Below are 23649 nucleotides of genomic sequence, written 5' to 3'. Positions count from 1 at the left end.
ACCAAATTATGTAAATTAAAATGATAGTTAAGCCTTATATTTACAAAGTAGTTTTACTTTCACTGGAAAGAGAATAATTTATTTTTATCGTGAACGGGGATTCCCTCCCTTGTTCCCTCTCTATGAAAACTTGCCTCCTGCTCAGGACGTTACAAGGGAGCGTGGCTCGGAGCGCGAGGTTCGTGGCGGTAGAGCTTTGTTTGTGATTAGTGTCGTGTGCAGCGATCAGATTTATGCAAGGAAGTGCTGGACTAAAATGCAAGAACAATCGAGTTAATTGAGTGAAGATGTAATCATCGGTAAGGTAGGACCCACTTTTGGTCTTTCGTGTTTCCTTCTTATAACAATAATTTCTAAAATGTTTTCAACTCTATTTTCCTTTGCAAGTAGCAGTGGCAAGTGACAGCAATTTTTTTTTTAAAAAAAATTAAAAGTTGTTGAAACGTTATTTAATGCGTTAACACTGTCGTCGAATAGATATTACAAGCAGACATTTTTTTATGCAGCCGACACAAGCGAAGAGGTAGGCAGTATCGTTTACCCTGAAGGGATAACAACAGAAGAGGGCGGGCAATGAGAGTACAATGCAAGGGAAGACCTTTTTGGATTTAGGACAAACAGTGTTATGGGGTTATTGCGGGAGCTATGTCTGTTTCAGGTCTGACGGAACAGGCCAGTGTTGTCACTTTGGATTGGCAGAAAAGAGCTAAATTGCGCCTAAAAATTGGGATTCTATTCTCTCAAGCAACTACATTTATTATAACCTGTTTATACGTATATTACATAGTAACCTTTCGTGTTGCCATCATAGAAGCAAGGATCCTATGTTCTATTATGACGTAAAGGTGGGTAGAACAAACTAGGATGCGAAGTGTTCACACTGAATGAGATAGGTCACCTTTACCTATGTTTTTTTCTTGAAAGCCCCGTAGTGGTCATCCTAACACGTTACGAAGCCAGGTGACCTAATTGTGGTCATGTCAATGTTTCCTGATTCTCTTTAATTCATTCTCCATACATTCTCATCGTCACGATTAACATAGATCAGAACAAATGAGACGAAAATATCCAAAATTTAAATTATGTTTACTTGCACATACAGGTGTCAGAAATTCATTTATCTAGAAAGCCAAGACTGGAATTAATTACAACCATTCCTTTAGTTAGACAACAGATAACAATGGTGTTTTCCTCGGTGCGAGGAAGTCATGCTAAAAAAACTAAGTTGGCAATAGTAGAACGTACTAAATTGACAGTCGCTGAAAGTGCTGAATTCTGTCGTCTGCTCACGGCACAAACGTCATACTGACCCGAAAATTATGTGGTTCTTCTAGCCCTTTTCACCTCAATTGCAAAATAAATATATAAATTTAGAAAAAAGTGATGAAGAATTTACAACAGGTCTCGAGCACTATTCGTTTAATTTTCGCGATGTCTCATGATTGGTAGTTCTTTCTGGAGGTGCGTGCATAAATCACGGGTTGAAAAAATACAAAAAAAAAAAAAAAAAAAATGAACAAAAATCTAGATCGATGACATCTGGTGGGCGGGAGGAGAACGTCTAAGTTATCGTACTGATGGCCGGTAACAACACTTTTGAAAACGTCATTCCACTGGCAAGTAAAGAAGCGCCTGGAGAGACATTCAACCACTCTCCATGACATAGCCCCCTCCCTTTCTTTTTACAGATTTGAGCAAGTAATGGATATTATCGCACTTTTGTGCCTACCCTGCTAGCAACTCTACGCTTCGCCACTGCACCAGTGGCGAAACATGAATAACAAAGTTTGGGTAGACATGACTATCTGGCCGCTCTGTGTGCAGAATGCAAAGGGGTATTAGAAATGAGTTCCTCGAAAAGAAAAGGACACCTACTAAATGTCTGAGGGAGACACCACGTTGTCGGTCTCCCCTTCCCTTCGCCAACATATTATAGAGGCTTGACCCAGTGGCGGCGCAAGACCTCCTAGTGCCTATGGTTGGCTGTCAAAAGACTTGGGTTGCCACATCTTAAAATGAAAAGACATATTAACACAAACAAGAAACTTGAATTCACCAACTATAGTACAGGTGCAGACATGAGAAAAGATGTGACGGAGACGCGAGTTGTGGTTAAGAAGATCTTCGGTTCACATGCAATTATGGACTCAAATTTGGTGCTATTAAGGTACAAATGGATGTTTCTTATGTAAAATGTATGTCTCTTTATTTTTTTCCGCAGACTTCATAAATTTCGGAGTAATTGATTTTTTTAAATTTTCGAGTAATTGAAATTTTTGAATTTTTCGGTACCATAAGTGTAAGGATTTTTAATGAATTATTTATGTAATTCTACCGGTCCTTCTGCGGCTGGCATGACAAAATTAGCATAAATTAGCTCTTAGCATCATACATTTACGGAAAATGTACGAGGGGCGTTTACAAATTATATAGAGTAATGACACATACCATATCGTGGATGGTCCGGGCTCCCAGGTTGGGCTTCAGCCCTTTTATTCTCCCTGAAAAGCGATGCAACGTTGCCACAACTCTCGTTGGTAGCTTTCGTATGGCCGCACTATGCCAATCTCTTGGGGTGTCACGTATACAGTCTCTGACAGCTGGGCGTCATTGCCCGGAAATCTGACACCACGTAGGGGCTCTTCATTTCATTGAAGAGGACGTAGTCGCTCGGTACGAGGTCTGGTGAGTAAGGAGGATGTGCCAACACAGTGAACCCCACTGATCTCAGCTTATCCTCAGTGCGGTGGTTGGAATGCAGACGAGCATTGTCATGAAGCAACAGGACGTTCGTGACCCACTTTCCCGTGCGATACTGCTGTATCCGGCGACGCAACTTCTGTAGAGAAGCACAATACACATTGCTGATGATGCTAATGTTTGGCGGGAACCAATCCACTAAGAGGATGCCATGTTCGTCCGAGAAGACCGTTGCCATTTGTCCACCTCTGCCCGTGATAATCACACTCCACGATCTGTCAGTGACGTCACACAGGTTGCCCGTAAAATGGTGCGATAGTCACACTACTCCTGACATCTACCGGCCTCCCGCATCATTATTCACTCTTCAAGGTCGACTCTTTCAGACTACTGTATTGTCGCCGGCTTGCCTATTCCGGGGTTCGAATACCAGCCAAAGTCTAAATAATTTGTAAATTCCCCTCGTATGTTTCTATTTTCGCGTTCATACATAATTATACAGTCCATCATTTGCAGTACCAATCCATACTCTTACATTCGAAATAATTGATGCCGAAAAGCCTTAAAAATCGGAGGTCTCGATTTTCAACTTGAAAGGTTCGTTACACATTTTGCAATATATATTTCAATTATATTTTATTCGTATACACATATTAGAACTATATTTCTATCTAATCTATTGAACCTCTTGCTTACAATGCGATAGGGTTATCATTACGCCATCGGGGAGATCCAAGCCAGTGCCACTGCCAACAGTTACAACGTATTGACTCTTGCTCAGAACATAGCCTGTAAAGTAAGAGGCAAATCAATGGCACTTATAACCTTTATTTCCTTATCAACCCCCGTACATTAAATGTATCCCATGGAAACTTGTCGTAAATAGTACAATAGTCTCCCCAACTTCATATATCGCGATGTTTAAACTTTCGTGACCCACTTTCCCTTGAGAACATATTTCTCGGTTCAGTGGATGGAGAGTAAAAAGTAGTGTTATAATGAAAATCAGTGTGCTCTTGTGGACATTGAGAAAGAAACATTTTTCCCTGGATAAAATCAGAAACCTCATGTTCCAAGATGGTGAAGGGGGGAGGGAGTATGTTTTCAGTGTTGCCATAAATAGTTGCTAACTGATGCAAACATTTGCGCAGAATCAAAGAAAATAAAGCACTGACCGACTCTGTGGTACGCCTGCTTACAAGAATCGACAACATCGCTGTCTGCAATGGTGCACACGTGACACTTCACGTTTAGACGAGATTGGTAGGAAGATAAAGTCAGGTAAGAGTTTCTTTCTTGAGGTCCAGAACTATTTTCAGTTCTCCGAGTTTAGATTTGGCAACACTTGCTACCATTTTCGGTCGTCCACCTCTACGGACCTTCTGTGTTTGTTTTTTTTGTTTTCTTCTCTTCTCCTCCTTTTCTCCCTTTTAAGTGTGTTTGTAATCGCCGGAAGGCATTAAATGCTCGAATAGCTTCGAATGTCTTCAACCTGGTTTAAAGTGCAACCAGGGTTACTTTGAACCACAAGCAAGTGGACTCATGCCTTGAAGCATCGTCCTGCAACATGGAACAAAACGTGACAGTCGTTCGGAAATAGGCTGAACATTTGTTAACAAAATACTTTTTCAGAACACTTCCAGTGCCTCGAAAGTTCCTACGAAGGAAAAAGATAACGCTAAATTGGGTACCATTCTGACCTTGAACTTAACGGAAAAGCGCAAGATATATATTTTTTTCTACTTTGCGTCTCTTTTCTGTTCCTTTTGGCTAATCACGACGATCAGTAGGAAAGATGATTAGGCGAAACTGACGAAACGACACTTACAAAGAAATACCCATGCCTAAGCTGGAACTTGTAACAAATTCATGGAAGAGAGGGGGGGGGGGGTTATGGACAGGAGCCCTGTCTACCACCCACTGCAAAGAAAAGAAACAAGGTGAAGCTGTGTTTACTGCATAACCGCGATATCCTACCATGGGGGGAGGGGGCAAGGCACCTTCTGTGCCCCCCAAATTCACATAGAGTTACAGATATTATATATATTTACATATATAAAATATTATTTATGCCAACCTTGACCCAAAAAATTTATTTTAAGTTGCCGCCTCTGAGTATACATATTCTGAGGGAACATCAGACTATTATAATTTTAATTATGCTAAATTTTTTTCATATGACGTACGTGTAAATGTAATTTCAATTAGCATGGAATGATACTATACTTATTCTAGCACGGTGCGCTACGATGCGAGGGATCCAGGGTTCGAATCCCGACTTGGGCATGGGTGTTCTTCGTGAGGGTCCCTTCATCAATTTCATCCTATCATCACTCATCTTCATCGTCGCGATTAGTCAAAAGTGGTTGAAAAGCGACAAGAAATTACAAAAATCAAAATGAAAATAAAAAATAATATACTTATTCTAACACTACGCGTTTCGAGAGAGAACGTCTTCTCTCGTCTTCGGGGGAACATTTGGAACGGTGGTTGGGATCGAACCTACGATGACCTCACCTCTGATTTTACTACAAATCCGAAGTGCTCCGAATTTCTCCTGGGGATCATATATGCATGTTGTTCACAACGTAAAACAAAAGGTTGTTTGTTGATTCTGAGTCCTTTGAGATAGTGCGTGTCCTAAACGCACTCATTTCGCAAGTCACTTTCTCTCGCACGAAGTGAGTCAACAGTCATCCGCCTCCAACTTCTTTTGGAGTTAACTACAGGGACAAACCACGCATTGGGGATGCGTTCTATATCTTTTGCCAATTCTAATGATACCTTACCTTGCGCCTTCATCAAACACTCAAAAGCGAAAATAAATGTGGTCAGTTCCCAAAAAAGTTGAATTTCAAAATAACTCTTCTCATGTCTTCTGGTCAATGATCCACCCAGAAGATGTCAAAATGAAATATCATGAAGTGAAGATCCTTTTATTACACACATTAGCCTTCTACGTATTGAAAAACGACCTACTTCCCACAACATATAATTATTTGGCAATCAACAACTTCGGATGTTTTTGGCACAACTCTAAATTTACAAGAAAAATTGCGTAACGTGTTATGTCACATACTCATGACCTATTTGTCCAACAAGTACCTGCACATCCTCTCTTAAGTACTAGTGATGACTGCCCTATTGCACTAATGCTAGAGATTGAAGGGGGGATGGGTAAATTATTTGTACAATGTAACGTTTTCCTACTAAGAGCCTTCTGGAGCGCGTACCAAGCATCGGTTTGCTGGAAACTTCGTAGAGAAGCTGTGGAGACCATGTGGAAGTGAATGCCGACGAAACAAATAGTTCAAATTTTCACCACCAGGTGGAAGTGTGGCGCTCATATCTGGTGCACAATGAACAACATACTGTTGTTGAATCATTGATCACGATATGTTCATACGCTTCCTAAGGGCCATTCACGTTATCGGTGTGCATATTGAACACTTTCTGTACTGACATACACTAAAATAAAGTTTTGCATGTCCGATATCTGGTTGTTTATATGTCAGCGCCATAGTTCCACCTGGTGGTGAAAAGTTGAACTTTTTTTCATCAGCATTAGCATCCACATGATCTCCATGGCCTCTATACTAAGTATCACCGCAATCTGATGCTTCGAACTGGCTACAGAGGGCTCTGGGTAGGGCACCTTTAATTCTTACCACCCGGTATGTTTAGCACCGATAGTAGAGTATAAATAATACAGTATATTTACAAAAGTGAAGCTTCCTCTTGCACTTTGTAGAATGCCGTGAAGGTGTATGTACGTAGGAGGGTGTAGAGGTAGCGCCCCACACATTCACAATCTCTGCCATTTGTTGAGGTTTGGTTACTGCCCCAAGACTCGAACCCGTGAACTTCGGTGGTGAGACCGAAAGCCGACCACTTAATGCGTTCGGCCACCGACTCGGCTAGTGAAGGATATACCAGTGGCGGCGATTGCGTTCCAAAACCAGGGGGACAAGATGCAAAACTTGGGGGAGCAAAGAAAGTATAGTTCCCTTTGTAGATAAGGTTTAGCATAGTGCAGGGGCAAAAGTGGCGAAAAGTGGGGGGAAACTGCCCACCCTCGCCCCCCTAATCGCCGCCACTGGTAAACAGCCACTGATCGTTAGGGAACTGATTTTAAGGTGCAAAATTATGGTCGGGAAAGGGCATAAAAGGTTCTGCAAATGTTTTCAAAAAGGTGCAAAAAAAAAAAGTGCTGATATTCAGGTCTAACCCAGTTACATTATTAACATTCGTTATTCAACATTGCATCAAATAACATAATTAGTAATAAGATGAAGTAACCAGTATTTAGGAAGCAAACGTGGCATTTACTGGGTTTCAACCAACTTGTTATACTGGATTACGCTTAACATTTCTATGTTTTCGAATAAAAAATATTTTTCGACCAATTTTTTAACAAAGAATGAAAGAAAAGGAAGGGAAAGGGTGCTATAGCATCAAAGAGGGGGTAAAAATGGGATAAATGTGCTAATGTCACGAAAAGGTGCAACAAAGTGTGTTCATTTTACTTCATTCCATGTCCTAAAATACTTATCTCAAACGATCGGTAAGAAAACAGCTATATTCTTGAAATCCTTAAAATCCTTTCCCAACTGATCATCATCAACAACAACGTGTATTCTACTTCTGAACAACTCCTCGTCACACTTACACGCATCTTTCGCCTACTAACACATATACGCTATTATTTATGCAATAAACATTGCAAACCATAACCTTTACTGACAAAAGGCTATACATCTTTATGCTTCCTGAGTGCGACGTCATATTGCGCAGCCGCGGATATAAAGATAAGCAATAACTTTCGCTTATTGCAGCTTCCTATATAGATAAAACTAATCTCAGGAGCCCCGCATAGCAGTGAAAGCTACTGGACTCATCCCAGATGTAGCAGAAATGAATCTTTGTTGGAAGGCTATTTCATTGTATTCATACGAACGGGATCTCGTGAAATAATCTATTGTCCACACTATTGCCCACCCAAATAGCCTGTACGAGAAATTTCCAGAATTACACACAGAGGCAAATGGAGAGGGGGAGAGAGAGAGAGAGAGAGAGAGAGAGAGAGAGAGAGAGAGAGAGAGAGAGAGAGAGAGAAGAATAAAGGGATAATGCTATAGACAGAACAGTAATAGAGGAAGAGGCAGACAGATACAGTTACCCACAGAAAGGTAGCTAGAAAGGTGAAAGATAAAAAGAGAGCATCAGTAAGTAGGAAAGAGAAAAAGGGAAATAGAAACAGAGAAAGAAAGAGGGAGAGAGAAGGAAAGGTGGAAAGGGAGAGACAGAGAATGCAAAATGAAGGAAATAAAGGAAGAAAGAGATACAAAGGAAGAAAGAGAAAGAAAGAGAAGGAAAAGAAAAAGAAAGAGAAAGAAAGGTCGAAATACGACAAGACAGAGAGCAAGAGAGAGAGACAGAAAGGTGGGAAAAATTAGAAAGAGGGGAAAGAAAAAAGAGAGAGTCCTATTATCATTAGCAATGATGAGCTAAGCAGGGCACATCTGAACACAATTCGTCCACCCGTACGATATTTTCTGGCGAGAGCCTGTCTCTTGGAAGCATCCAAATGCCACCTAACAACCTCCCTTCTACGTAGTACACCCTGGACTGCGTTCTGACAGACGAAACTCTGGTGTCTGGACTCACATCCAGTGTAGTCTCCTGTGGGGTTTGTGTTGCGTCCTGTCCATGGGTGTTTGTGATTATCCATTTATCAATTTCATCTTATCACCATTCACTCTCATCTTCACGATTAGGCAAAAGTGGCAGAAAAGCGAGGCAAAAATAAAGCAAATCAATCAATCAATAGTTCTCAGTTTGGCTCGACAAAACTAGAACGGCTTGGTTTTGTTTGATTGGTGGTCTGAGTCTTGAGTTTCGAGACGAGACCAATTCTCACATCCAGGTTCGAGATCAATTGATTGCAAAGCAATACGCCTTTAATAACCACTAAGCTACCACCAAAGATTAGGGTTTGCAACATGAGCGTACCCAGACGTCTTTTCAGGGTAGACAAACAAACATTTCTTCCCAAGGAGGCTAATTCTTTATTTGGAAAATTTGGGAAGGGAATAACATTTATTTTACTTTCCACGTAAAATGAATAAAATAAAATTTTATAGTACCAATGTTTTTCCAGGCGGGGTGGCAACTGCCCACCCTCCCCGGCCTACTGGATACGCCCATGTTTAGTAATATATTCTGATTAGATACGAAAATACAAACACAAGTCAACCAGAAATCTTATTATATTATATGCTCTAACTGTTTGAAATTGCACAGCGTTTCCTTCCCATGCACAGCCGTGGGTGTTGGGTCTCCTCGTGGACGAAATGACACGACCCAGATTAGGCATTGTCGCCCCGAAACACTCCGTTGAACGCACGCCTGCGTCAAATTAACACAAATCCTCCGTTCATTGTTGTGCCGACACTGCATGGGGGCCTCGCTACGAAGAAAGCAACAGATGCGCATTTAGATAAGCACGCCTGTCACCCATTTGAAGAATTACGTTTTTCTGCTACACGACCTGCTTCGGAAAACATGGTGTATTATTACGTTGTAATTACATTTAGCTTTGGAGTTCATGAGATTTGCATTCCGAATCCAAGGCGTTATTAAGGGCATCGCCATTAACACTTAATTGTTATATATACTCTATAAGGCTGGTTTTTCATTTCTAGGGCAAATTCTGTTCTGTTAATTTTCAAGCCAGTTTCTCAGAGAGTGTTAACAATTCGGATATTAAATATCTAACCAAGTTCTCTAATATGCACCTTAAAAGCTCGATGGCAAAAAGGGAGGGGGGGGGTTAGAAAACTGAACATACACAAAAAAAATAGAAAATGTAAAATTGGCGGCAAAGTGTAAACGAATATCCAGTTGAAGATTAAAGAAAGTTTTAATGTTACACAAAAATATGAAATATGATAGCATACCGGGCCTCATAGGCCCCCATCGTGTTTTAATCATGACAATCAATGTAATAGCAATAAAAATAATAACTAAGCATTAATTAACAGGTAAAATATTATTTCCTTGCCAGTGTCATTACAACCCTCATGAGCAGGCCTTCTCAACAAAATCATTCCACGTTTTCTTGTTGTACACAAGTCATTTCCAATTTCTTGTATTCAGTTGCCTGAGGTCTTCATAAAAGTTGTCTATTCTCCCTGACTTTGATCTTTCTCTTGGTCTCGTTCGAAATGAGATCCAATATATTTTATCTTTGGTTACGTGTAGAGGGCATTCTTTGTACATCTCCCAGTCACTTTATTCTTTGGGCTTTAATATGTAGCACGATAGCACTTCCATTCACTTGTTTTTCCATTCTTATTCTCTAGACTGCATTCTTTTTATGCTGAGCTGATTCTCATCTCTCTTTCGCTAAGAGTCCATATTTCAAATGAATCACTACATGCCTTATACGTGATTGATATGGAATTTTAATGCTCTTATTTAGTAATTATGATCGTAAAAGTTTGGCATTTCCATAGTATGTTCTCTTTACTTTTCTCATATTTATTGATATTTATCTCTTTATTAGCAGATATATTTTTAAAAAATAACGTACCTGTAATTGGTATAACATTGACGTATTTCTGGTTAATTTTTTTGTCACCCAGTTCACCAAAACGGATAAATGATCTCACAGGCTATCAAAGTGCCAAATTAGTTTTAGATTGATTGATTGAATTGCTTTATTTTACTTTGCTTCTTGTGCCACTTTTGGCTAATTTGCGAAGATGAGGATGAGTGATGATATGATGAAATTGATGAATGAACACACAAACATCCATGCCCAGGCCAGGATTCGAACCCGGGCCTCCTGGCGTAGCGCGATGTGCTAACCACTCTGCCATGGGGCCGGCAATTAGTTTTAGAGACGGAAGCGCTGTGAAAAGTTAAATTATCATATCAAGAGTTTCATTTTACGTTATACTTTGTTGGGGGAGGAAGCAAACTAATGGTTTCTGAGACTTCTCAAACTCTTATATGCATGTGCTGGAATAGGAGAGATGGGAGTTGAAGGTTGTTGATCCTTGACACGAAGAATAGGTCTCACTAGGACGGATGCGAATCCTGACATGTTTCTGAACTAGTGAGATAGAGGTGGTAGCACTTAAAATTTTTGATTCACAGAAGGTCTTGGGTTCATTTTCCGGTTAGACTATATTTTAATATTGTTCAGATCACATGTGCGCATGTACAGCCATGGATATCCGCAGGTTTTTTAGGGGGTGGGTGGGAGGGGGGAGGATGCAAGAAAGACATTTTTCTCCTCAAAAGTGCTTCCTTCCTCAACAGTTTGAAGTTCCTGCGATGATCTTACAATTACCTTACTTTACCATCCAGCTCTACAGCCCTTTGTGGGCTTTGGCTTCCTCCACTAATCGCCTCCAAGCTTCTCTATTCCTCGCTTTTCCCCTCCATCCTTGGATCTTCATCGTTTCCAGGTCCTTCGTGACATCGTCGAGCCATCTCTGTTTGGGTCTACCTCTCTTTTTACAGGAGTATATCGTTTCGTGTAATACAGGGAGGTTATTTCAGTCGTTCACCGCCAGAGTGACGGCCGGTCGGCGGACTCTTCATGCAACAGATCCCGGCAAATTGCATTACAGGAAGTCCGTAACAGAAACCGCTTGTTTTCTAATGTTTCCACTTTTCACAATTACAGTTACAATTACAATTGAAATAAGCACGTACCTTGCCGCAAGGATGCTGTGGAAACGGTATCCTCCCAAATACAAATATTTCTGGCACCTTATTTCTGACATCTAATCTTAGATTAGTCATCGCTACTTTATCCTCAGTTGTCGCGACAGCGCCGGCAGCTTATCGGGGGTTGGGTGAGTTGTCTGTCAGCCACGAGAGGGAGTTTCATACTGCACGTGTCGGCAGTGATGCCAACCGTAGGGACATGTCCCTAAGCATAGGGACTTTTCACTAAATTTCGCCCGCGTAGGAACGTAGGGACAGATTTTGCCAAATGAGGGAAAACGTAGGTACTTTTTTCAATCTTGGTAAATGACATTTTATGAATTAGTTTATCTGGATACTTTAGCGAAGAGGAGGAAAAAGAACTAACTAACAAATCTCCATCAGAATTTTGGAACATGTTATCGGTTACCAAAAACTTTCAAGGCAAGTTCCTTTTTGAAAACATTTCCACTCTCGCGAAAATAGTGCTAACATTGCCACATTCTAAAGCGGAAACGGAAAGAATATTTTCAATGTTAAGTGATACAAAAACAAAAAAGGGAAATAAAATGGGACCAGAATTGTTAAAGACTGCAGGAAATACAGCATCACCAACCAACATCTATCTCTGCACAGCAGCAGCATGTATGACTTCAAATAACATAATCAACAGTAAACGACTCAACGTTATTCATTAGGGGTGTGCGGGATCCTTTACTTTAAAAAGTCGTTAATTCTCGACTTTTTCTGCCTTGTAAGTTTCTGGAACTTATCGAAAATTGTAAGTTTTTATTCTAGAAATGCAAAAACAATCACTTAAAGTGAAAATGACTTGTAAAATTCGAGATTTCCAGTGCTTCGGGAAATTTCGAACATTTCCCGTCCCGAAAATTTTCCGACTTGGTCGGGAAATTGCAAATTTTTCAGTCCCGAATGTCGGGAATTAAAAAAATTACGATCCCGTCCCGACCCAAAAAATTCTGTCCCGCACACCCCTATTATTCATTAAGGCAAGAATTTCCAATACCGGAGCCTTCTGTAATTTCTATGCTACGTCTTATACTCACGAAATAATTATTCGTGATGATTTATCTCAAGTTAACATGTTGGGGTGAGGGGAAAAAAATGTTAATTAACGTGTAAAAGTTGTAAAATAAGCATTTCAATTCTCGCAATGATTCTCCGTATACAAGTATGGTAGCCATATTTGTTGATATGAACAAATTACAATTAGTTACGCTGTCTACAGCGTTGCCACACTGTTGATTTCATACTTGGAGAGCATGGATTGTGTAAGAATAGCGGAAGAGAACAGTAAAAAAGTTGTTAATGTTATACAGATTGTTAGGTGGAGTGTGCAGGAGGGCTAATTAATAAACTTATTCATTTCAGTATATTGCCCAAAGAACATGCTTACATGTGACAGCGACAATCACGATGTAGAAGAACTGATTTGATTACAGGTAAATTTGGCAACATTACATCAATCATAAAATTGCAGGATACGAAAATGGCGTCTTCGATGATGTTAAAGTGCTACGAAAAAAATATTTTTTATCGGTTCGTAATCACAATTACCGCAAAACCATTCAGGAATAGCCCCACTGAGCATTCTCGGTAAGGTTAGGTTAAGTTAGGTTAGGCAAGGCAAACATAGTTAAAATTTGGGCTCGAAAAACGGGTAGCCCAACAAACCATTGACGGATAGCCCCACGAACCATTCAGGTACAAAAAAGGTAAAGTGTTCCCCTGTGCATAGCACCACGCCATGAAGGCGTATAGGGGGTGTGAGGGTAACGCCCCACACTTTCTTGATCCGGTCGTGAGTGGGGGTGATGTGATCAGCATCACGCCCCTGACCGCCTTTACCCCCCAGGGTTTCCCCCAGGTACCCATGTTATTCGACGCTGGGTAGGCGCCGGGGCCGCTTCCAGGTACGGTTAGGTTAAGTTAGGATAGGCAAATGTAAATTCGCTCCTTCATTAATTGTGGAAGCACCGAGCAGAAAGATTTGGTAAGTAAATGTGTATATTTTATCTTCTGTTTTGCATGCTCATGAGGTGTTGTTTTTTTTTTAGTCGCTTTACTTGGCGTATGGACATTTTGTCAGTTGTAGGGAGATTTTGACTACATCTTTAGGGACATTGCCGGAAAATGGTTAGCAACACTGTCGGCTACCAGACGTAGTGAGTCTAAGCTCATGTTCACTTCTGTTTGCGTTTATCAGTACGCGTGTTGTTTATACTGTGTTATTGAGTTGGTGTGCTAGTGCTTTATTGTGTGTTAATTGTTATTCATTCATTAGTTATGTCGTTAAACAAATATAGTCTTGAACAGAGAGTTTTTATGTACGATAATTACGTGAAAACGAATTCTTGCAGAAAAGTGGTCAGGGAATTAAGATAGACAGGATCTCTTGAACCTAAGAAACGTGTTGTATTGCTGTTAAAGGAGGTCATTTTCAACATCTCTTATAACACAGGATGTTAGTGATCATCATTATTATTACTTTTAAATATAATTTTACGCTTTCGGTTTGCTTTATGCGCCGGGATGCTGTCTTCCCTTTCTGACAACTGACGATAAAGTAGCGATGTCTAATCTAAGATTTTCTGTCAGAAATAAGGTGCCAGAAATATTTGTATTTGGGAGGACACATTTTCCAGCATCCTTGCGAAAAGGTACGTGCTTATTTCAATTGTAATTGTAACTGTAATTGTGAAAAGTGGAAACATTACAAAACAAGCTGTTTCTGTTACGGACTTCCTGAACGCAATTTGCCGGGACCTGTTGCATGAAGAGTCCGCCGACCGGCCGTCACTCTGGCGGTGAACGACTGAAATAACCTCCCTGTATTATTTTTGGTATACGATGATCTTCCGTTCTAACAATATGTCCAAGCCATCTTAGCCTTCCCGCTTTTATAAATCTAACAATGTCTTGCTCTTCAAGTATGCTACTAATTTCTTCATTGTTTACTTGAACAGGACCATATATTTTCCGAATTATCTTCCTTTCAAATATACGTAGCTTAAGTTCGTTTTCTTTGGTGAGCGTCCATACTTCTGAACCGCAGGTTACTATAGGTCTAATCAATGTTTTATATATATTCAGTTTAGATCTACTTATTACCTTACTTTTCAATAGCTGCTTGTCGGCATAATAAGCCTTATTGCCAGTTTCAATCTTCTCTCTGATAGCTTTGATTATGTTATTCTGGTTGTCGATCAATAATCCAAGGTATTTGAATGTTCTCACACTGTCAAATATTTTTACTACCTATTTCAATATTTATCTGGTTTCTTCTGTGATTGTTTGAAGTTACAATCATGTACTTTGTTTTTTGTGTATTTACTTGTAGTCCTAATTTGTTGGTTGCTTGTTCTAGATGATTAAATATTCTGTGAAGTTCTTTCTCAGTTCTGGAGATTATTGCTACGTCGTCAGCATATAAGCACAAATCTGACTACTTTTGAAAAAGATTCTGCCTCTTTTATCCACCTGATTTATTGCCGTCTGTAAAGCCAATATAAATAATGTAATGGATAGCCCATTTCCTTGTTTTACTCCTTTTGTATACGGAAATTCTTCCCCTATTTGTTGTCCTATTTTGACTTTTACCGTGGTTTGATCCAAAGTCATTGCTACTAACTTAATCAACTTTCTTGGAATTGAAACATGTTTCATTGCCTGTAGAAGCTTCCTTCTGTTCACACTGTCAAATGCTTGCTTATAATCAATAAATAGTATGTGTAAATCTATTCCATGTTCGTAGTTTTCCTCAATTATTTGTTACATAATAAATAATTGATCAGTGGTGTCTCTGTTTGTTCTGAATCCGCATTGGTATTCACCAATTATGCTCTCTGAATATTTCTTAAGTCTATCGTTAATAATTCCAGTAAGGATTTTATATCCTACTTTTAATAGCATAATACCCCTGTAATTTGAACAACCTGTTTTATCTCCTTTTTGCGTATAGGGAGGAGTAGGCCACTTCTCCGTTCGGCGGGCATTTGTTCCTCCTCCCATATTTGCATCACCAATTTACATATTTCTTTTTTCATTTCTGGATCTGCATACTTTATTAGTTCAGAGCTAATTCCGTCTTCTAATGGCGCTTTGTTAGATGGGTGGGTGGGAGGGGGAGGATGCAAGCAAGAAATTTTTCTCCTCAAAAAACGCTATCTCAGTTTGAAGTTCCTGCGATGATCTTACAATTACCAGTCCCTTAAAATATATCTTAGGCTGTTATTAATTTTCTAGGTGAGAGGGTGTGATCCGCTTCTGGACGTCCATCTCTGCAGTGCCTCTTATCTTTTGCATATAATGTGAAACTTGACCAAAAACTCGTCTTCAATGGACAAAACCAGAGACTTGCATGCACAAAAATCTGCAGACAAAAAGTGCATACAGAGTGAGCAATGAATTCGCATGACACACGCTCAGCAAATTCGTCCAACAAATAGGATATCCTGCTTAACAGAAATCTATTCATGATGGCCTTGGTACTGATACATAAAGAAAATAAATGTATTTAACCATGGTCTTTCCAAGGTGAATTTATGGCATTGTATGACACATGAACAGCATATATAAATGTACAAAAAGTATTAAAAAAAAACAAAAAACAATCTAATCCCACAAAAAAGGCAACATCCGCCCAGGTGGGTGATTCGTGCTGGAATGACGCAAACTGTTGTTCTAAAGACGAAATCGCAAAACTTCCCGAAAGATGGCAATGCTTTGCACAATTGAAAAAATACATGGCGAATTAAACAGAGTGGTCAGAATTTTTCATGATAATTTCCTGATTAATTAACATTTTTAAGATGTAATGAAATTAATCATTTTAATAGACACACAGACGATCTATACAAATTACGCCATCATAAACGTACGTTTGCAAGACCTTTAACTTCAGAAAATTGTAGATCCTCACATAGCCTATAATAATTTCTGTCACAAAAAACTTGGTTCTGTAGTCCTCTGTTATGGACAATTCCAAGTTTGAATTCATTTTATACTAATATTATGTGCAAAATCTGTATTTCGTGATTAGATAACGTGTATTTTTGTATCCTAATGTAAAAGCAGTTGGATGGGTGACCGCTAGCGAAGGAGAGCGGCGGCTCTTCCCTCCAACCCATCAAATAGTGTAAATCTCCGACAGCCAATCACAATCAGCTATCTACTCATCGCCCGCGACAGCTGTGAGACAACTCATTAGACAACGTTCAAAACGCTGCCAAAAAAACCACAAAAGAACATTTGGAGGCAAAGCCGGACGGCTGAAACTCCCCGCCATAATAAACAAGATAGCGAATCGAATCGAATCTGTAACGGATATTGCAAATTGCGAGAATAATCACCAGACACGGTTAATACACCAGCAAATCAAGGAGGACCCGGAGCTTAACTTCTGGAAGACATTATCGCCCAAGATGTCGGAACATTCTGGATCAGCTTAAAAACATATTCCAATCCTGAGGTTAACAGGATTTTCACTCAGATGCTCGGATAGGCCACCACCAGGAACCCACGGCACTGGTAACACCTTCCTTACAAGGAGCAGTTCGGTCTTTGTAAGGACCACAAATTCAGCACAGGTTCATAAATTCAACACAAGATGGGGTCCAAGTGACATGTGCAGGGGTAAAGCAGGCTGGAGCCTGGTACTGACAACGTCCACTCCACAATGATCGATACCGTGAATATGTGGGACTCTATCTCCACATCCCTTGCGTGTACCTTCATGGCAAGATGCAATGAGTACGGAGTAACTTTATTTACTTTTTCATATTTCTTCTGCACTTCTGTATTTCTCTTTGTTTTCTCTCTAGTTGTATTCTTTATTTTTGTCCCCTCTTTATCTCACTTCCTTATTTCTCTTCATTTGCTTAATTCTGTACAGTTTCTTTCATATCTCATCTTTTCTCTCTCCATTAAAACAATTATTTCCTAACACGTATATATGACGTCAATATATCTGATTTAGATTTTCCATTTTGATCCACTGCTTGGTAAATTTTTCTGTGGCGTCTGTGGTTAACATCCGTCCAAATGTGGGGACGGATGTTAAAAATCCAAGTTTTCCAGAACTGCGAATATACATTCAATCGTCTGGAGTAATCAAATTACAAGCTTTTTCTGCTAGTAGTCAAATTAACTATATTTCCCTAAGTAACAAAATTATTTTATTTTTCAGAAGAAACTAATTTACCTGGCTTTTGCAGAAGTAACCACATTCTCCTATTATCCATGAATTCCAAAATGATTTGCCTTTTCCAGGTAAACAAATTTTTTGATTTTTTTCCAGGCGAAAATATTTCTTTCTTTTCCAAGAGTAGACAAAGTATGTGATTTTTCCAGGAGCAAAACATGCTCAAACGTCAGGAATAGATACATTTTTCTGTTTTTCCCAGGAGTAAACAAGTTCAATGATTTTTCCAATCGTAATCAAATTCATTGAATGTAGAAGTAATCAAATGCTTTAATTTTTTTAGAGTGACAGAAAATTGCTTTTGGGTGTAAATAGAATATATTTTTTGAAAATCTTATATCATATACACATTGAAGCATATGAACACGGTTTAAACAAAGAAAAGCTGACGACCCCTGAAGGGTGTGAAAAGAGGGTCCATTACCTATCCTTGCAGAAAGTTGCGCAACTAGCGTAGAAGCAAGGAAATTGCAGCTTTCTTGGCGCTTTACGGCAGGAAACTATACTTTTGTCGTTAAACTGTGAAGCGACTCATCGTTAAGTGAACGTAGCGTGGTTCCTAGAATTCCTTGCGGTTAATTCTCCCCTTGAAGAAATGACAGTGGTGCAGATGGAAATGAGAAATCAGAAATGTGTCTAATGAATCTTCAATTGAGAAGGCTCTATTCGATCTAGATACAGATAACTACGTTAGAAGTTACCGTTACAATATTCTACCGTTCAAATTTAACAGCAATGTCCGTTAATTTATAAAAACGGGACGCAACCGTTTTTTCGTGAGTTCATGCACATTAATGTCATTACTTTTCTCTGAGTCTAGAATGAGAATTAAACATGGTGCCGGAAACCGTCTGGAATGTTAAACACATACATACACATTCACGATTATGTTACATGTAATATAATGCTACAAATCTACAGTATAGAATTAAGATACATTACAATAAAAACTTGCAAATTTAAATTTCAGAATTTGTATCATGCATAAAGATTGAATTGTTGTTGTAAGTCCACTTTATTCACAGAAAGGCTAATCGGGACTGGACCTACAGCTTAACGTGGGATCGGAACCATTATAGGCCTCCACCGGGTATCGAACCCGGGACCCCTTGTTTACAAGGCGACGACATTACCACTAAGCCATCGGGGAGGACTCATGCATATATATAAATTTCAGTTGGGTCCACTGTAAATACTAAACTAGTAGAACGTCAATCATTAAAATTACATTACTCTATAGGTATTTATGTAATAGCCGCTAATACTCTAAAACGGTGAGGGTTCTTGTTTTACGATAATTGCATGGCAGCGGAAATTGAGGATCTTGCTTGCACAATGCCACGCACCGATGTGTGAAGGTAGGGTCATACGCATTCTCTATCTCGGTCATACCACATTTCCTTCAGTGTTACCGCAAGGTATTGATCCAAATAACCTACATGAGGAATTTTAAGAAACAAGTAGAATCCATGCCGGGATTCGAACCCACGACCCCTGGCTTCGCAGCGCAATGTGGTAACTAACCACTCCGCCACGGGGGCCGGCAGAGAGAGAGAGAGAGAGAGAGAGAGAGAGAGACTGAGTGAGTGTGGGGCAGAAATGAGGAGACGAAGAGTGCTAGAAGCATATGCAGAAACAGAGGAAGAAAAATATGGAGAAGGGACTAGATAATGAAGGATATAAACAATGAAGGATATGAACAAAGAAAGGTCTGAAATAGAAGAAGATGGGAAGACAGATAGGGGGAGGGGGAATCATAGCAGAGTTTACTTGGGATATATTTTATCCACTGTTGACCCGTCCGAACGAAACTCTATATCCATGCAACTGCACCTGAAGCGATATGGCAACAGCGCAAATTCTGCCAGCCGCCTCGTTGGGTGGCGCCGAGTGTAGGTAGTTTGAGTTTTTGCTTTAAGTCTACTTTATGCACAGATAGGCTAATCGGGACTGGGCCTACAGTTTACATTGGGATCCGAACCACTATGTACCTTTACGTGGAATCGAACCCAGGACCCTTTATTACAAGGCGACGACGTTACCACTACATCATCGAAGATGCGAGTGTAGGCAGTGTTCGTAATCAAGTAATCAATGAGTGTAAGCGTTCTTTATATCAAGGCTAATCAGGTCTGGATGGATTCATATATTAAAGGTAACATATGGACTGCTGAGATCTCGCTCCAACGGGATTCGAACCCGCAGTAGCATCCTGGAGAAATCTGGGCTGTAGAACAGAACAGTTGCGCCAAGATATGCCCTGCCCTTGAACAGAACCGAGCACCTCCCTCGTGGCAGCTTTGTCAAGCGGGAGCAAAGCGTTTGGACATAAGACACGGGAAAATAAAGAAAAAGAAAATCTTGTCACAAAGTCACTTGAGAGAAAGTCACCAGCATTGACCCAACCTTCCCGTGCCTTCGGCCGGAACCACGGTTCCCATGGTGACTTGCGGGCGACGTCATGGCCCGATGGTGGTCAGCGGTGCTCAAAGCATCAGGCGAGCGACCCCGAGCTTCAGAACCTCAGTGCTTCTCGTCGCTCCGCACCGGCAAGACGTGTTCGTGGTTAGTGCTTCTGTTCGCCGACTCACAATAGCTACAAGGTAAGGACTCCTCAACACTTCTCCTCACACAAATTTATTAGTGGCACACACACAGAGAAAGAACACACGTTAACAGTAATAAAGTATTTATATTAATATCATCCTGATATGGTAATAAATCACGTCTGAGGTAATGTACACCAATGTTCAACAACAACAACAAAATGCATTAAATTTAGGATTTTCTTGAACTTTGGCAAATCAATTTCTGCCTCATTATTACAAGCAGAGATTCTGACATAACTCCCTTAAAATTTGTATACAAACTTAAATGTAATTTGTAGAAAAGGAAAAAAATGTGCATATATTGGGTTCCCCTCGAAACGTTTTCAGAACACATTCTCAATAGTTGGAAAAACAATATTTTTCTATGTAATTTTCACTTGACAAGTTCCTTAATCTTTTACAAAACTACATTTCTTTTCACCTACAATATTTTTCATGTTCAGTATTATCAGCATTGTATACAAATTGAATCTTAATTTTTTTAAGTCGTACATTTGGAACATATATTCTCTTTTGCCGAACATTTGTTTTTATATTTATGTAAATCACCTTTCTTGCTATTATTTGTTTCGTTCAAAATAATAGGAGACGACTTTTTCTTTTCGATATTTGTTTAGAAAACTTTCAACTGCCTATCTCTCGCTTGTCTTTTTAATTTTTTCTACAGACTATAAATTTATTGATTATTAAAAACTACCTTTGCCAATTCATTTTCTTGTAAATATTACAAGTAATGCGCGTTGACTGTTACCGAAAAGGTTCTCTCAAATATTTAATTTTTAGTAAATTATATTTCTTGACATTGGGCAGAAAATATGGCAGACATTTACTTCATTTATGAAAACTGTTTTCACAGTTCTTATTGCTCCCTGTCAGTAAGGTTGTTTATGTTCCTGTTATTCACAGAATGTGCACAATTATCACGTGGAATTAATATATACTATACAACGAAGAATATATACTATATTGAACGTATTGTAATCTTAAACTAATGGGATTTCGATGTGGCAACAAAATAAAAACACGAATTAATGTGAGATGATAAGCAGAGAAGAGAAAGATCTCCACTTATTTGGGCCTTATACACAAAGAAACCATAAAGCATATTTATCGATATACGAAAATGCACAGTAGTGCGATATACTTGCGTTTGTTTGCCTTGTAATGTTCATGTGAATAATATGAACAAGTATAGAATTTATTGTATTAAAAATAATTTATGGTCCTTAATTTCACATACATTTATAAACACACACACACACACACACACAGCGAGCTATTGATATGATTAATTGTCACAATAAAATATTAAATATTCTCTTGTATGCTCAAATACACATTACGATCTGAAACCTAGATTTCAGTACATTGTAGGATTCCATGTGCAAATTTTTGAATAAACACATGGACAGTTTGAGTAGATGTGTTGACATGAAGGTGCATTGTTGAGGTTCGACGCTGCCCATTCTCGATCTTGACCTTAGATGCAGATGATGCTTGTCAGGTACTCGCTTGATATGAGGTTCAGCTGACACGAGAATGTCACCTTGGGAATGAAACCCCACACTCTCCAATTAAGTCTGGAGCCTTACGGGCACTCCCTCCTCTGTCAACGAACTGCATATTTTGACAGATAACCTTGTGGAAAGAGAGCAGGAATGCAGCTCATCTTCCATCCTGGAGCGGTTGGTTTCTCCTTGGATGTACGCACATCCCGTCAAATGCCTTCCTCTCTGTCACTATTCATGACTGGTTAAAATTCCATTCAACTTTTTTTTGTCGGGAATTCTTTCTTGTCTCTTTCGCCTATTTTTATTTAACTTTCTAAGCAGATGCAATTTTCGAAAATTTTGAATACCATAACGGTTTTTCGAAAACGGCTTGGCTGGCGTCGACCAAAGGTCCACCGCAACCTTAAAACAAATATAGAGAGACTTTTGCACATACACACATCCGCACACACACACACACACACACACACACACACACATATACATTTTTGACAATTGTAACACCGCCAAAACCAGGATGGATAAGGATCATGATTTTTATTTCAAAAATCAGTTTTGTTGATTTTTAAATTTAAATCGAATTTTTTATTTAAATCGATTGCTTTTAAAAAAACACGCTTAAATTGCTTGTATGGTTTTTGGCACCATACATATAGATATATGTTTTTTACAGAAAGGCTCTATCTAATAAACGGCCCTGTAAAATATTTGAACAGTTTGCTTAAAGCAAATGAGAAAAAATACGTAAACATAATTTTTTCTGTTTCTGATACTGTACCTATTGTGGAAATGTTTGTTGAATGTGCTAATGCAACTATAATAATTTCAGTAACTTTTCTTCCAGTGAGAATAAAACATTTTGGATGTACTCCATAATTGTAACTTAAAATATTTTCTTAGATATTTTTATACCCTTTGTAGCTGAATTTTGGAGATTCTATTGATGATAGTTTGAAAAAATACCAGCTACCATGTTTATTTACAGTTTAATGATAATGACACTATTTATGGTTTAACATGATTAGCATTTTGTATATTTTTCTACAAAAATGTTTTCTATTTTTGCCTATAAAAATTATCGAATTTTAAATCAAGAGAATTCCTGTGTTTACATTTCCTTTCGTATGAGCTTCACACGATCAGTACATATATTTAATTTCCTTTGTTTTCCTATCTTAGAACCTAATAATCACCATTAAATGATTACGAGATAAATGTACTTTCACTAAAAGTGTTTCTGATATCTACAAAAGCCTTATGTACATTATTCTATAAATTGTTTATTTAAAGTGATTTATATCAGTGATTTTTTTTAAATCACCTGATTGAAATCTTGATTTAAATCAACCCACCTTGGTCAAAACCCTTACACTCCAAAACAAATATGAACTTCAAGTCACTCTCCGCCATTTTCGGCTCAACTAACGCGAATGTGGCAGCAACCTCACAAAAACTTGATGCTTAAGCATCTGAAAGGTATTCCGAGCACGAAGTTGACTCTTAGCGACAACAGAGCAAGAAATCGGACGTGGAGCAAGTTTGTAATGAAAATGGCGAATTCGTAACGGTGAAGGTGATGGGAACATGCTTTGCTTGAGTGGATGACGCTGAAGAAGCACAAAGTCCGTTAGGTGTCATCCCCCACGTTACGAGCCGTTTCTTGCAAAGTTGCTCGCATTTAGAGAAAGTTAACCACACAAGCAGATATTTCCATAATGACATACGCAACATTATGATAATCGGGCTCTCAATGTGTGCGCTTCTTTTATTGCCGCAGGAGAAAAGTGTTTGAGCTTAACGAAGAATCGTGAAGTATAAAAAAAAAGGACTCGCATTTCGTGCAGATAAACTAGGATGCTATAAAAATGTGTTGATTAACAACGGG

General features: G+C 39.1%; 1 protein-coding gene across 1 annotated transcript in view; it reads left to right on the top strand.

Annotated features, from left to right (window-relative positions):
• Positions 1-20158: 20158 nt before the first annotated feature.
• Positions 20159-23649, top strand: part of LOC145985017 (uncharacterized) — a 40258-nt gene continuing 36767 nt past the window's right edge. Inside the window, exon 1 of the mRNA XM_083118515.1 lies at positions 20159-20247. The gene's annotated coding sequence lies outside the window, so the exon portion shown is untranslated. The remainder of the gene's footprint in view (positions 20248-23649) is intronic.

This window comes from Lepisma saccharinum, chromosome 3, assembly GCF_977018435.1.
Source record: "Lepisma saccharinum chromosome 3, izLepSacc3.1, whole genome shotgun sequence".
NCBI classification, from domain to species: Eukaryota; Metazoa; Arthropoda; class Insecta; order Zygentoma; family Lepismatidae; genus Lepisma; species Lepisma saccharinum.
The sequence above is the reverse complement of the archived record's forward strand: the minus strand, read 5'-3'. Positions and strand labels throughout refer to the sequence as shown.